Source organism: Sapajus apella, unplaced genomic scaffold (assembly GCF_009761245.1).
Source record: "Sapajus apella isolate SASKATOON/1434 unplaced genomic scaffold, GSC_monkey_1.0 scaffold25, whole genome shotgun sequence".
NCBI classification, from domain to species: Eukaryota; Metazoa; Chordata; class Mammalia; order Primates; family Cebidae; genus Sapajus; species Sapajus apella.
The window spans coordinates 25,998,357-26,011,176 of NW_022436965.1; the positions used below are offsets into that span (position 1 = coordinate 25,998,357).

A 12,820-nucleotide genomic window follows, 5' to 3' on the forward strand; every position below is an offset into this window, starting at 1 on the left:
AATGTTAAGAAAAATAATTATCTCTGGGGGATTAGAAGAGTTAACTGGGAAGGGAAATTTTACTTCTTATTTTATATAATTCTTAAGTGGTGAGATTTGAGGTTAGTATAACTTAGGGATTTTCAGGTTTTTAATTTTTTTTAAATGCAGGAAAAATAAAGTGCTATGTTAATGCCAGCTTTTCAGCTGCGACCATGTGCCAGATGACTTTACACATTGCTCCTTATGGCACACATTTTTCATCACTAAGCCTCCCCCTTTCCCCTACACACATTTTTTTCAGCAGCTGGGGAAACTCATCCCACAGTGATAAAGGGGTTTGCTCAAGATTACGTAACTAGTAAATCAGAGCAATGATCCATCGTCCACTTTGACTATAACTCTGCGTGCTCTTTCCGGAGTTCACACTGACCCATTGCCATCAAAGCTACGCCTGTACTTCATTTGTTCATTCATTCATTCCACAAATACTTACTGAATGTCTACCCTGTACTTAGCACCACACTTGGTCCCAGAAAGAGCTGCAAAGATGAACAAGGCAAGCTTTCTGCCCGTAAGCACTTCAAAATCTTTTGTGCTGCTAATAAAAAACAGAAGGAAAAAGAATTCGAGAGAGAATTGGTGGGGGAGAGAGAGACAGAAAGAGAGAGAGAGAGAGAGGAGTAAACAATTGGGAACTGTCCATCTGCCCTGGCTCCTCTTGTGAGGTTGAGTTAGAAGATGACTCTGATCACCTCCTTCTAACAGTGCCCTTTGTGCTGGAACATGGCAAAGATGCTCTTGGCATTTTGGTACACAGTTTCTCAACCTTCTTCACGGTTTTTGTCCAACATGGAAATAAGGGTGGTGAAAAGAAAAAAGGGGAGCAATATACTTGTAGAAATTTGAAGGAAGAAAAAGGCTCTGGTCAGGTTAGGAGTTATTCAAGAGATAAAGTTTAAACTGGCTAAAAATGAAAAAAAGAAATCCTCTGACTCAAAATAAAGAAAAAGAGACTTACTGCGGGCCTGTATGTGATTTTTCTGAGAATTTTCAGAAATGTCCTAAATAGTCTATATATCCTTCTCCCCTTATGTATCTGGGGATCACAGATTGGACTTTATTGATTAACAGACCATAAACAAAGGATTTAGGGAAATGTGCACCTTTATCTCTATAGCTCACTTAAGTGGGTTTTCTTCTCCCCATGGAGTTGACTTTTTAATTCAAATTATATTATCTGTTATATCTTTGCAGGTGCCATAGTTTTGATAAAAGGCAGCATGTATGGGTGGCAAAAAAAAAAAAAATCATACATGCAAGTCCCTGTTAATCAGAATCACTGAGGACAGCATTATAAAGGAAATGGGACATGAGCTAGGAAGGATCAGATTTAACAATGAGGCGGGCAGGGGTCACTTAACACACAGTGGGAACCTGAGACAAGGTGCAGGCAGGTGAATGAGCACACCTAGGGCCGTGAGGGGGCAAGGTTCACCCAGCTGTAGCGCTGCAAGGAACCTTGGCAACCACCCACTCCACAGTCCCTTGTTTCCATCTGAGACCTAGAGAGTGTTCCATCTAAGATCTAGAGGGTGAACTAACTGCCTTGCCAAAATCGCACAGCAGTACCAAACTGCTTATGTTAAAAGAGGCTGCCAGTCCACTTTCTGATGTTTAATGCATGCTCTGTGAACATAGAGTTTCAGAAAGGGGAAGTTATAGACATGTATAAGAAATAGGAAGTCTGAAAAGGCTTTTGATTTGTGTAGAAAATATACATGGGAAACTGTGAGAAGATCAATTGGGATTTAACTCTGAAAGGCCTCGAATATCAGACCAAGGAGTTAAGACCTTGTTATCTGTGTAGGTAACAGAGAACTACTCCATGTGTTCCAGCAGAGCTCAAATAGCAAACTTACCACGTTTTATCCCGAGGAACACGACTTACATATGAAAATAATTTAGGAGCAAGGAAATATATTCCTGAGAATGAAAAATTCTCAGAATCCCAGGGAAATAAGGAAATTACCTAGATTTTTCACGTATTCTCTCAATAAATATTCCTTTACAAAGTCTTCCCTTTTAAAAATTATGTAACATTTCTTTTTCTGATAAAAAAGTAATGCATGTTCATTTATGACCTTTCAGTTGCATAAGGAAACAAAAATGTCTCCGTAATCTCCTCATCTAAAAGCAATCATAGTTAACATTTTGGCATATTTTCATTGGAGTTTTTTTCTATGAACTTTTACATTATTGATTGTATATATCTATATAACATTGCGAAATCCATCTTGATTTAACATAATACCATAAATACCTTCTTGTGTTATCTAAAACTCTCAAAACCCATTATTTCAAAGGCTTATAACTTTTATACTTGACCATATACTCAAGCCTGGACATTTAGGGGTTTTTTAGTACATAATTCTATAATAAATTTGTATATAATCTTTGTGTATAGATTTTTTCCTTTTCAGGGTTTTCCTTAGAGTACATGCATAAAACTAAAATTCCTAAGTCAAATATTATGGAAAATTTTTAAGGTCATTCATATATCTCATCTAATTGGTTTCTATTTCTGATTATTTAATAGTTAAAAAACATACAATTCTGGGGTTAGGAAGAATTACTAGAATTCTTATTGAATGAAAGTAGCTTCTCCTGTTTGAATATCTCTTATTTAATTAATAAATATTTAATATTTGGGCAAAAAAATTCATAAAGTTCGTTTGCAGTGAAATAAAAGTCCAGATTAAACTGAATATCTACTCAGCCCTTCCCCGAGTTTTGCACTCTGCTTTCTCCCGTCTTCTGATCAGTACTGCAGCCCCCTCTTTTTCTCACTCCTGTCCTCCCCCAGCCTCTCAGGCTCTTGGATATTTTCAGTTCTCTGATTTATTAGGGGGTTTCCATTTTGCATTTCCGAATACAGGGCTCGAGTCCACATGCTGAGGCTTCTGCACCCTTGTCTGAGACTTGGCAAAGTAAAGTTTTGAAACAAAAACATTAATGGTGCTTTCCTGATTTTCATGGCCTGTGAGTGTCTCATTATCTTCCCTTGGATTCAATCATTGGCTTTTGTTCCAAAATCACATGAGGCTGGACATTGCTCTTCCCAGAGCAGGGAGACTTCTCCAGGACTAATACTACGGAGAAAGCTGAGTCACCGGCCTCTTGTGTAGTCAAGTCCCCTCCACTCTATTCTGCTTGTCATGGTTCAGCCTCAGGCTCCTTCACTGCCCACCTGCTCTTATGCTGGCCCTCCTAACAAGCCTCTCCACCTCCAGCTTCTTTCCCTTCTAATCTTTTCTATACATTGCAGCAAGATCAAGTTTTCTCACAGCAAAATTCATATTATTTTACAGCTCTGCTCAAACATCTGCAGCAGTTCTTCGTTACCTACATGGGAAAGAAGATCCAATATTTTGTAATGAATCCATAAATATTTGTTTATTGAGTTGACATGAGATAGGGAACCCCTTCTAGCCAGCTCTGTAGGCTTTTTAATGGGAAGCCAGAGCATTAAGCACTATGGAATCTGCACAATGAGCTCTATGTCTAGTTTGGGAGCTAAAACAGACACATGAACAGTGAAATGACTCAGTCCTGCATACTTGACTGACAGATGTCACACTCAATATTTTTCAAACTCAACTCACTCTCTTTTCCCCAATCTATGTTTGTGATCTAACAGTTCCATTATTCAAGTTCCCAAGACAAGACACATACAGGCCAGGGATACTGGGAGATTTGAGGGACAGGACCCTTTGGTTTTGCAATGCCCATTGAAATCCAGTTATTACTTATTCACTTTCTTAGTTGTATGTAGGGTGAATAAAGAAAGAAATGAATAAAACATCTCCCCACTGTTGTGAGCAGATATCAACCCCACATACCCAAACTGTGCCTCAGAAGCTGAAGTCTCCAGAGCCCCCTCGTTCAGTCATTCCATTTAGAAAAAGTGGACTAGGACATCTCCACATATTTTCTTGATTCCCTTCTACTTGCTTTCTACGGAATCCCAATCAATCCAGATATTAGAACAACCATAATAGTATTTTCAAACACTTCATATTTATAAAACACTCATCCAAACATTATCTAGTTTAATCTTCACGCACAAAAAAATCACACGATATGCCTTTATCACCTTCATTTTACAGATGAGAAACCCACGCTTTAGGGAAATTAAGCCACACAGCTAGGTTCTTTTCAGTGCAATAAACATATGTCTAATTTCTTATATATGTCAGGTACTAAGGGCAAAAAAAATATATGAGATGAAGCTCTTTTCTATCGATGACTTTACAATCTGGAGAGAGAGACAGACTCCAAATGGATGATTTCCACACAGTATGGTATGAGAACAGATGGTGCGGAAGTTGCTGCAAAAGCAGAGAAGAAAATGTCCCACCTAACCTGCAGATTCAGGGAAGGTAGCTGGGGTGGTTATGCCACCTGGACAGGAGCTTGAATGAGGAGTTCCAACAAGTGGTTGAAGTCAAGGTAGACTCTAGAATTAAGGAGAAGACTCTCCACTTGCGTCTGCCCTGCCTCTTCACAAACCCTTTCAGTGTCCTGGGCTATTCGGACAAAGGGAAACGGAACTACGTAAGAATAAAGCTCCTGGAGCTACAGCAAAGATTCCCACAGAGTCTCACCCTAAACCTCTTTGGTTCCAGATAACTCTGGATGAGGAAAAAGAATCTCAATTCTCCTACACCCACCTCCTCTGAAATTTGGTTCTGGAAAGAGAACCAAGACCTCCAAGACTTGCAGAGCAGAGTGCCCACATCCTCTAGTGATTACACGGGCTGCACGTCCCTCCTCCCACAACCTCCGGCTTGACTGTGTTTGTGGAGCAGATGCCTCCATGCCAGCTTCTCTTCTGTATTTCCTGATCCTTGGCCTAAGTCTCTGCCTTCTGTCTCTGTACACTTGGCATACACACGCAGCTATTCTTGGAGCTTGTGTGTGCCATCATTTCACAATTCAAAAACCCAAATAAGAGGCAGGTGGTGGGATTCTCCAAGGGAATTAAAACAAGGACTCCAAGCCCACACAGTCTGCCCAGTGAATAGCTCAGAGGGGGGCCGAAACCAACGCTACCTTTTTAGGAGTGAAATGTGTATTATAACCAACTCAGTACAAGTCTTTTTATTTCCTTAGTCCCAAATATATTTTTACTCAGAACTTTCTTTTGATTCCAATTCTTGGGGAAAGTCAAGCTTGTGTTGAACAATTAATGAAATCAATTTGTGGAGGAGGGAGTCGGTTCAATAAAATTCCATTAAATTACAACCATTGCTTTGAGGAGGGACATATTAAATGGGTTTTGGAAAGTCACAGGCTCTGTGGTACCATTATCCAGATGAATTTTAGGCTCAAGACCCTTTCCGGGTTACTTGGGAATTATGGTTTATGGTTCAGCTTCTCCATGAATAGCGATGGATTCAGAGGGGCTTGCAAAGTTTGCCACTGGGGCAAGACAGCATAGCTATTTCCATTCCTTTAAGGAAATATTTAGGGGCACACACATAAGCTAGGGTCAGTAAACTGTTTTCTATAAAGTCCCAGATAGTAAATATTTTTGGCTTTGTGGGTCATACAGTCTCTTTTACAACTATTCATTTCAGTCAATACAGCACAAAAGAAGTCATAAACAATATGTAAATACATGAGCATCACTGTGATCTAATAAAACTTTATTTACAAAAAGAGGTGACAGGCTGGATTTCACCTGCGGGCTACCGTTTTCCAAACCCTGTCATAAACCATTTGCTCTGTGCAGGAGCATCGCTCTGAGGAGGGAAGGTGTCCAGTGACACCTCTAGAAAGGAAGTTGCTTTGATGCGAGGAAACCTCAAGGTTGTTTTATCATTACCTAAGTAGCTGAGTATCAGAACCTGCATTTAACGTGACCCCTAGGTGATGTGTATACATTACATCCGGAGACCAGCTAGTCTCAAAGGCCAATCAAATTACAGATTCTCATTTAGTCTGAGGTTTTAGATCCTGCATTTTTAGCAAGCTCTTTGATGATGCCAATGCTCTCAGTAGATGATATTTCAGATAGCAACGATCTATTTTAGACCATTCTCTATGAGACTCAATATCGGAGCAGAACATAAGTGCAGGGGGGTCCCAACCGCCTACCACCACCTACCTTCTCTACCCCCCAAAAAAATAATGCTTGATTAATTCTATGCTAAATGTTACACAAAAGCAAAAATATTTGACAGAGACTCAGACCTTACCTAGAGGGTATCGTGGTCTTTTGAGTACAAAAAACAAAAAAAAATCAATGTCTCTTCTAAGACCATTAGACACCAGTGAGAAATCCTGAAACATGCTATGAAAGTCTAGAAAGGAGACTTCCAGAACCTTCTCATCTATCATAAATGGAGAAACCAGGAGTTCCATGCCCTAAAAAGCAGGAAGTTTGAACAGGTTCAGGCTCAGGAGGCAATTCGGTGAACACTGCCAGCCAGAAATACGTAACAACATTGTTCCTGCAGCCCACAATTTGGGGCTAAAATATGTAATGTCATATGAAAAATTACAAAGAAATGAGAATTGAAACATTGAAAATAAGATTCTACCTAGCAGCCCAAATCTGCTCTGAGAGCAATAGAATTTGTGGCTAACCCTTCAATCTACTCTTATAAGTTACAACAACCAAAGCAAAAACAAGAAATTGAGACCTTACAAAATGCTTGCCCGAAGTGTCTCATGCATATATATTTGTATATTTTCCAAATGGTTTGTTGTCAGGACACCTTTAACCTCATCCAGGACTGCACTCACACTCAGCAAGAGGAACATCAGAAATGAGCATCTCTAACAGCAAAGCCTTCCTTCCCTTAGAGCACATATAACGCACACACTGAATCCTTAAAACGGTGTCCGGATGTCTCAGCCCAGCCAGCAGTCCGGGCTCTCCACAGTCTGGCAAGTGTCCTCCTTTCCAGTGTTATCTTTCACCACTCCTCAACCCAAACCTCTGCACCAAACAGACTGCCATTTCCTCCCTCCCTCTAGTCCACATGCCCAGCACAGCTCTTGCTCACCAGATCCCTCTGGGTCCTTGTTGCCTAGGTCAGCTCCAACCATAATGACCTACATCTTTCCTTCTACATATCAAATTCCTTCCTAAACCCCAAGGCTTAGCTCAAGCTTCACATCCTCCATGTTCAAAGCATGTGTTCCTTGAACATCCCAGCTACAAGTGTTCTTTCCTTCCTTCAACCATCTGTCACGGTCCTGACTCGTGCTTACCTCCCCTGAGTGTAGTTCTCTTTTTTGTTCCTCTCCTTTCCTACTGAGGCTAGAATTTTCTCTTATTTATATCTGTATCCCTTCAAACTACTTCCAGAGTCCCTTACACATCACAGGTGCTCAATAAACTTTGTCACCTTTTTGGTAAATAAAAATGTTGTCCATAATTTATGAATCACATGAACAAATAAAAGCACATTATTCGCTAGACCGCCCCCGCCTCCTCCCCAGTTCTTTCTTCATGTTACTGAAGTCTGCTCTCAGCTTATGATTTTCAGAGTGTTTCTGGAGCCCTGTTTACCTAGAATTGTCTAGGTCAGCCTTTGGTTCCTCCCCTCCGTTCCTCTTTGAAGAACTTTTTTTTTTTTTTTAAATGAGACAGGGTCTCATTCTGTCATTCAGGCTAGAGTGCAATGGCATAAACAGGGTTTACCCCATCTCGACCTCCCAGGCTCAAGCAGTTCTTCAGCCTCAGCCTCCCCAGTAGCTAGAACCACTGCCAGACACCATCACGCCTGGCTAATTTGTTTTTCTTTTTTTGTTGTTGTTGTTGTTCAGACAGGAACTCGCCGTGTTGTCCAGGCTGGTCTCCAACTTGGCTCAAGTGATCCTCCCTCCTCAGCCTCCCAAAGTGTTGGGACTATGGGCCTGAGTGACTGAGCAGCCTGAAGAGCTTCTTTCCTCAGTTTCTAATAGGCTGTCCCCCTCTCTGGTGGAAGGATACCCACAAGAGCTGTAGACTCTCTGGTTAGTTGAACACTGATCCTGATCTTGCCTTTCTAAAATAATCCTGGCACAGCCATGGTTATCTTAGAAAGGCAAGATTTCAGAGGTTGAGGTTATGCAGCAACATGATCACAGAGTTTTGCTTGCTTCAGCTACAATCGATTCTGTGACAAGCAGACATTTCCAGGTGTGTTCCTGTCACAGCCAGATCACCATCCTCACTGCCACCCTCATCTCCGATGCCCCAGGTTGCACTGTCTTCATGCCCTGGAAAGTGTACACAGCAGAATATATGAAACCAGAACCTCTGATCAGAGACTTGAGAAAAACACACCATTCCTAGGCCACTTGTTATGTGAAAAAGACAGTTTCTAACTAATGAAGGAAGACTAAGCCATAACTGGAAATGCAGGCTTTTCCCTTTCAAGGAGAAATTAATGTTGGCAGAGTTGCTCTTTGAGCTGCCCCTCAATGATTTTGGAAGAGCCATTTTAGAATAGAGAAGGAAAGGAAGACAGTGTGAATGGCAAATGGAGAGAAGAAAATGGAGAAAAAGGTGATGGAAAGGGAAAACAGAACCAGAGGGAAACAGAGGGAGGAGGGAGTGGAAGGGAGAGCGAGATAATGAGGATCGAAAAGAGAAGGGAGCAGATTGGGGAGTAGGGATGAGAAGGGAAAAGAGAACAGAGAGGGTGGAGGAAGATTGACTGGGGGTACCACCACTGGATCTCATAAGCACGGGCCGGGCCGCGGTGCTGTGGTGGTTTTGACTTTTCCCTCTGGGAACTCTTAACCTCCACCAGGGGATTGGGCCCCCACAGCTTGTTAGAAACAGTGCTACAAAATCTCTATCAGAGTTTCCTAGACCCAGACTACTGAACAGAATTCAGAAGTTCAATCTCCAAAGGCTGTTGTTACCCTTCTGCTCTCAGTACGCATTAAAGAGGCAAGATCTTTGAAAAGCAGGTGGCCACACATCCAGAGTATGCCTCATGTTCCAGATTACCTGTTAGTAACTTCCCCTGTCCTCAGTAGTGCTCCAGATTGGATGCTGAATTATTTGATTATTAATAAGAAATATTCATAAGAAATACAAGAAACTGAAACTTAGCAAATCTCTAAACAGATTGAAATACTCAGTCTGATCATTCCCAGAAAGAGAATGAGTCTGAATTGGTGACCACAAGGATTCCTCCTGGAGGAGCCAAGATATTCGAAATAGTTCCAGGGATAATATGACGGTGAGGGTAGAAGAGGGCACCGAAATCAGGCTTCACAGGACAAGGCTATATATAGCACATGCCTTGAATATTGAAATCATAATTTATGGAAATAATTATTTAAGATTGGTGGCCAGGCATGGTGGCTCATGCCTATAACCCCAGCACTTTGGGAGGCCGAGGTGGTAAGACTGCTTGAGCTCAGGAGTTCAAGGCCAGCCTGGGTAACATAGTGAGACAGCATCTCTACAAAAAATACAAAGTAGTGGTGTGCGCCTACACCTCCAGCTACTTGGGAGGCTGAGGTGGGAGGATCCCTTGAGCCTGGAGGCAGAGGTTGCAGTGAGCCAAGACTGCACTACTGCACTGCAGCCTGGGTGACACAGCAAGACCCTGTCTTAAAAAAAAAAAAAAAAAAAAAGATCCAGTGGCAGGGGAAGAAAAGACCACAGTGATAGTTTCTGAAAGGTAAAGCAGAACGAATCATAGACAAATAATGTTTGAGACATCTCCTGTAATAGAGAAAGCCTATAATAATTTCTGGTTGGTGGTGAAGCATAGCAATGAATTATTCATTCTAAAATGTACACTGTGAAGGCTCAAGTTAAGACCTCCTAACTCTCCCATACCAAGAGTCTATCATAAGGTAGGAAGGGAGGGAGGAAAGGAGGGAGGGAGGAAGAAAGGGAGGGAGGAAGAAAAGGCAAATTTCATGGCAATCTGTGGGAAGAAGAAAACCTAAGATATTAAATTATGAAGTGAATTATTACCACAAGGAAGCTAAAGAGCAACGAGGCGTTCCCTAGACACCAAACAGAAAGAAGGGGATAATCCAAAGAGCACCTTGACAGGGAGAATTAATCTTCTGGGGAATCTAAGAAAATACTACTTTAGCCCCACCCTCATCCCAGTAATCATTCATGTTACTTACTCAGTTATTCATTCATTCAGCACACATTCCAGAAGCTGTGAGGAATATAGTAAAGCCTCAGTTGAATCTAAGAGCTCTCACTGAGCATCCTCCATGTGTCAGACCCTGCGCTAAACACCAGAGACACAGGCAGGACAGAGATATGGAGCTCCAGCCTGGGAGGGTCTCAGACACAATCTAGAAATTGCTACAGTTCTAGATCTGTCAGTGAGATTTGAGCCTGCCAAAGGATGAACCGAAAAGTCCCATTCAGACCAAAATTCACCTGCAGCAGACCACCTTGGTATGTGAGAATGGACTCCTAACATAAGTTCTGCAATATAGCACGCTTCTCTTTTTGCCTTGAGTCCCAGCTAAGTGCTGTACAAATCTGCGATAAGTATCTGTGGGCTAGGTTTTCTTACATTTAATTCCCCAAAACATTATTACAGAACTCTTGTCCTATTATCCTGAGTGTAGTGTTTCCATTAAGTATTGTTTTACTCTAAATCACCTCAAATTATTCCTAGAAGAAAGCAACTTATAAAATAATTATTAAAAACAAAAACAAATTATAATATTAGAAAACATGGATTGACCCAGGGACCCCTGAGATTCCAGTGGGTCCTGTTTGGGCAGAGAAGTGCCAGAAAGGGGCCAGATACCCTGGCTCACTCAAAACTGAGGAAGACACTCTTAGGCCAGGACCTCCAGAACTGCCCTCTAATCTAGGGCTGGTCACAGCCAAATCAATGGAAGTGAAAATGAGTTAATTGACAGTCCACATCAGACTTCCTATAGAGTCAAATACATCGTCTCCTCATCAGATAGCAGCTCTAGGCACAGAAGCCAAGTGTTCAGCTTTCCCTGTGCCACCAGGCAGGATAAGTGGGGCAGGTTCAAGGTGAGCCACACCACTCCTGCGGCCACTCCCAATCTCATGTGATGACAGAGGCTCAGTGACCGGACCTACTTACATCAACGGGTGTAGAGCATTCTCTGTGGAGCAGGATCCTCAAAAACAGCTGGCCTCTGCTTCTCTTCAATTATTTCAGCTTCTTTAAAATAATTCAAGCCACAAACCTTGGAACTTTCTAGAGCACTGAACCCCAGGCAACTTGTCGATCTCCCTTGATGGAGGGGGGAAAAAGAGAAAGCAATATTTTATTACAGACTTCTGTTCCATTCATAGTTCTTTCCTCCTTGGCACTCCTGGCCAGCACTGTGCAACAGAAGCCTCCCAATCACACCAGGCACTGAAGGAATTGGATGCATCCCAGAGGATCTCAGAGGGATGTTGTTTATACCTACTGATGCTTGCCCAGTTAGAATTTAAAACTGAGAATTTAAAATTTGTTGTGTATTAACTCAGTAAATAATGGTAATTTGGTTGAATAATGATTGTTATAAAAATAACTTTATCTTCAAACTTGTTATAAAAATAACTTTATCTTCAAAACAAGAATAATGACATTGTTTTACATTTTTTTAAATCTCTTAAATATTTGGCTTGACCAGGCATATTTGGATTATCATATCTGCTTCTGGATTCAATTTGTTACAATGGCACATGTCACTGAACTTCTGGAAAACTCCACCGTACACCAGTGAGAGAAGGCGAATAAAAATAATTTAGTATTATTTTAAAGATAATTTCAATCGGCCAGGCGCGGTGGCTCACGCCTGTAATCCCAGTACTTTGGGAGGCCGAGGTGGGTGGATCACGAGGTCAAGAGATCGAGACCATCCTGGTCAACATGGTGAAACCCCGTCTCTACTAAAAATACAAAAAATTAGCTGGGCATGGTGGCGCGTGCCTGTAATCCCAGCTACTCAGGAGGCTGAGGCAGGAGAATTGCCTGAACCCAGGAGGCGGAGGTTGTGGTGAGCCGAGATCGCGCCATTGCACTCCAGCCTGGGTAACAAGAGTGAAACTCCGTCTCAAAAAATAATAATAATAATAATAATAATAATAATAATAATAATAATAATTTCAATCTATGGATCTCCTGAAAGGATCTCAAGGACTCCCAGGAATCCCAGAACACACTGGGAATCACTGCTTCACCCAATAAAAAGTGAGTTTCATTTCCACTGCAAGCTATCCCCCTTCTTCAGAGGTAACGAGTTATCAGTTACTAGAGTAATTTTCTAGAAATTTTCTAGAAACATTCTACACATATATAAAACTATGGATTTATAGTGTTTTGCTGTGGGGGGGTTCTGCTGTTATATTCTTTAGACAGCGTCTTGCTTTGTTGCCCGGGCTGGAGCGCAGTGGAGTGATCATAGCTTGCTGCAGCCTTGAACTCCTGGACTCCGATGATCCTTTTGCCTCAGCCTCCTGAGTAGCTAGAACTACAGGCACATACCATCATGCCCAGCTAAAATTTTTTTTTTTTTTTTTTTTTTTTTGCAGAAACCAGGTCTTGCTATGTTGCCCAAGCTGGTTTCAAACTTCTGGCTTCAGGCGATCTAGTGATCCTTTCACCTCAGCCTCACAAAGTGCTGGGATTACAGAAGTGAGCCACCATGCCTTGAGATGCATAGTTTTTCTAATTAAAAAAATCGAATATTAGTATGCTGTACATTTCACCTTGACTTGTCTGTTATACGTGTTGGTGACAGTTTCATGTCTGCATGCATAGTTACCTCTTTCCTTTCCTCTGATCTGTTGTGTCCCTCTGAATGGATGTAACTC

General features: G+C 41.6%; 1 protein-coding gene across 3 annotated transcripts in view; it reads right to left on the reverse strand.

Moving 5' to 3' along the window:
* DDR2 (discoidin domain receptor tyrosine kinase 2) overlaps positions 1-12,820 on the reverse strand; it is a 150,865-nt gene that overhangs the window by 116,647 nt on the left and 21,398 nt on the right. For 2 of the 3 annotated variants that reach the window (XM_032291559.1, XM_032291558.1), the window contains exon 2: positions 11,097-11,249. The exons of the other annotated variant lie outside the window; for it this stretch is intronic. The gene's annotated coding sequence lies outside the window, so the exon portion shown is untranslated. The remainder of the gene's footprint in view (positions 1-11,096; positions 11,250-12,820) is intronic. 3 annotated transcript variants of the gene reach the window in all.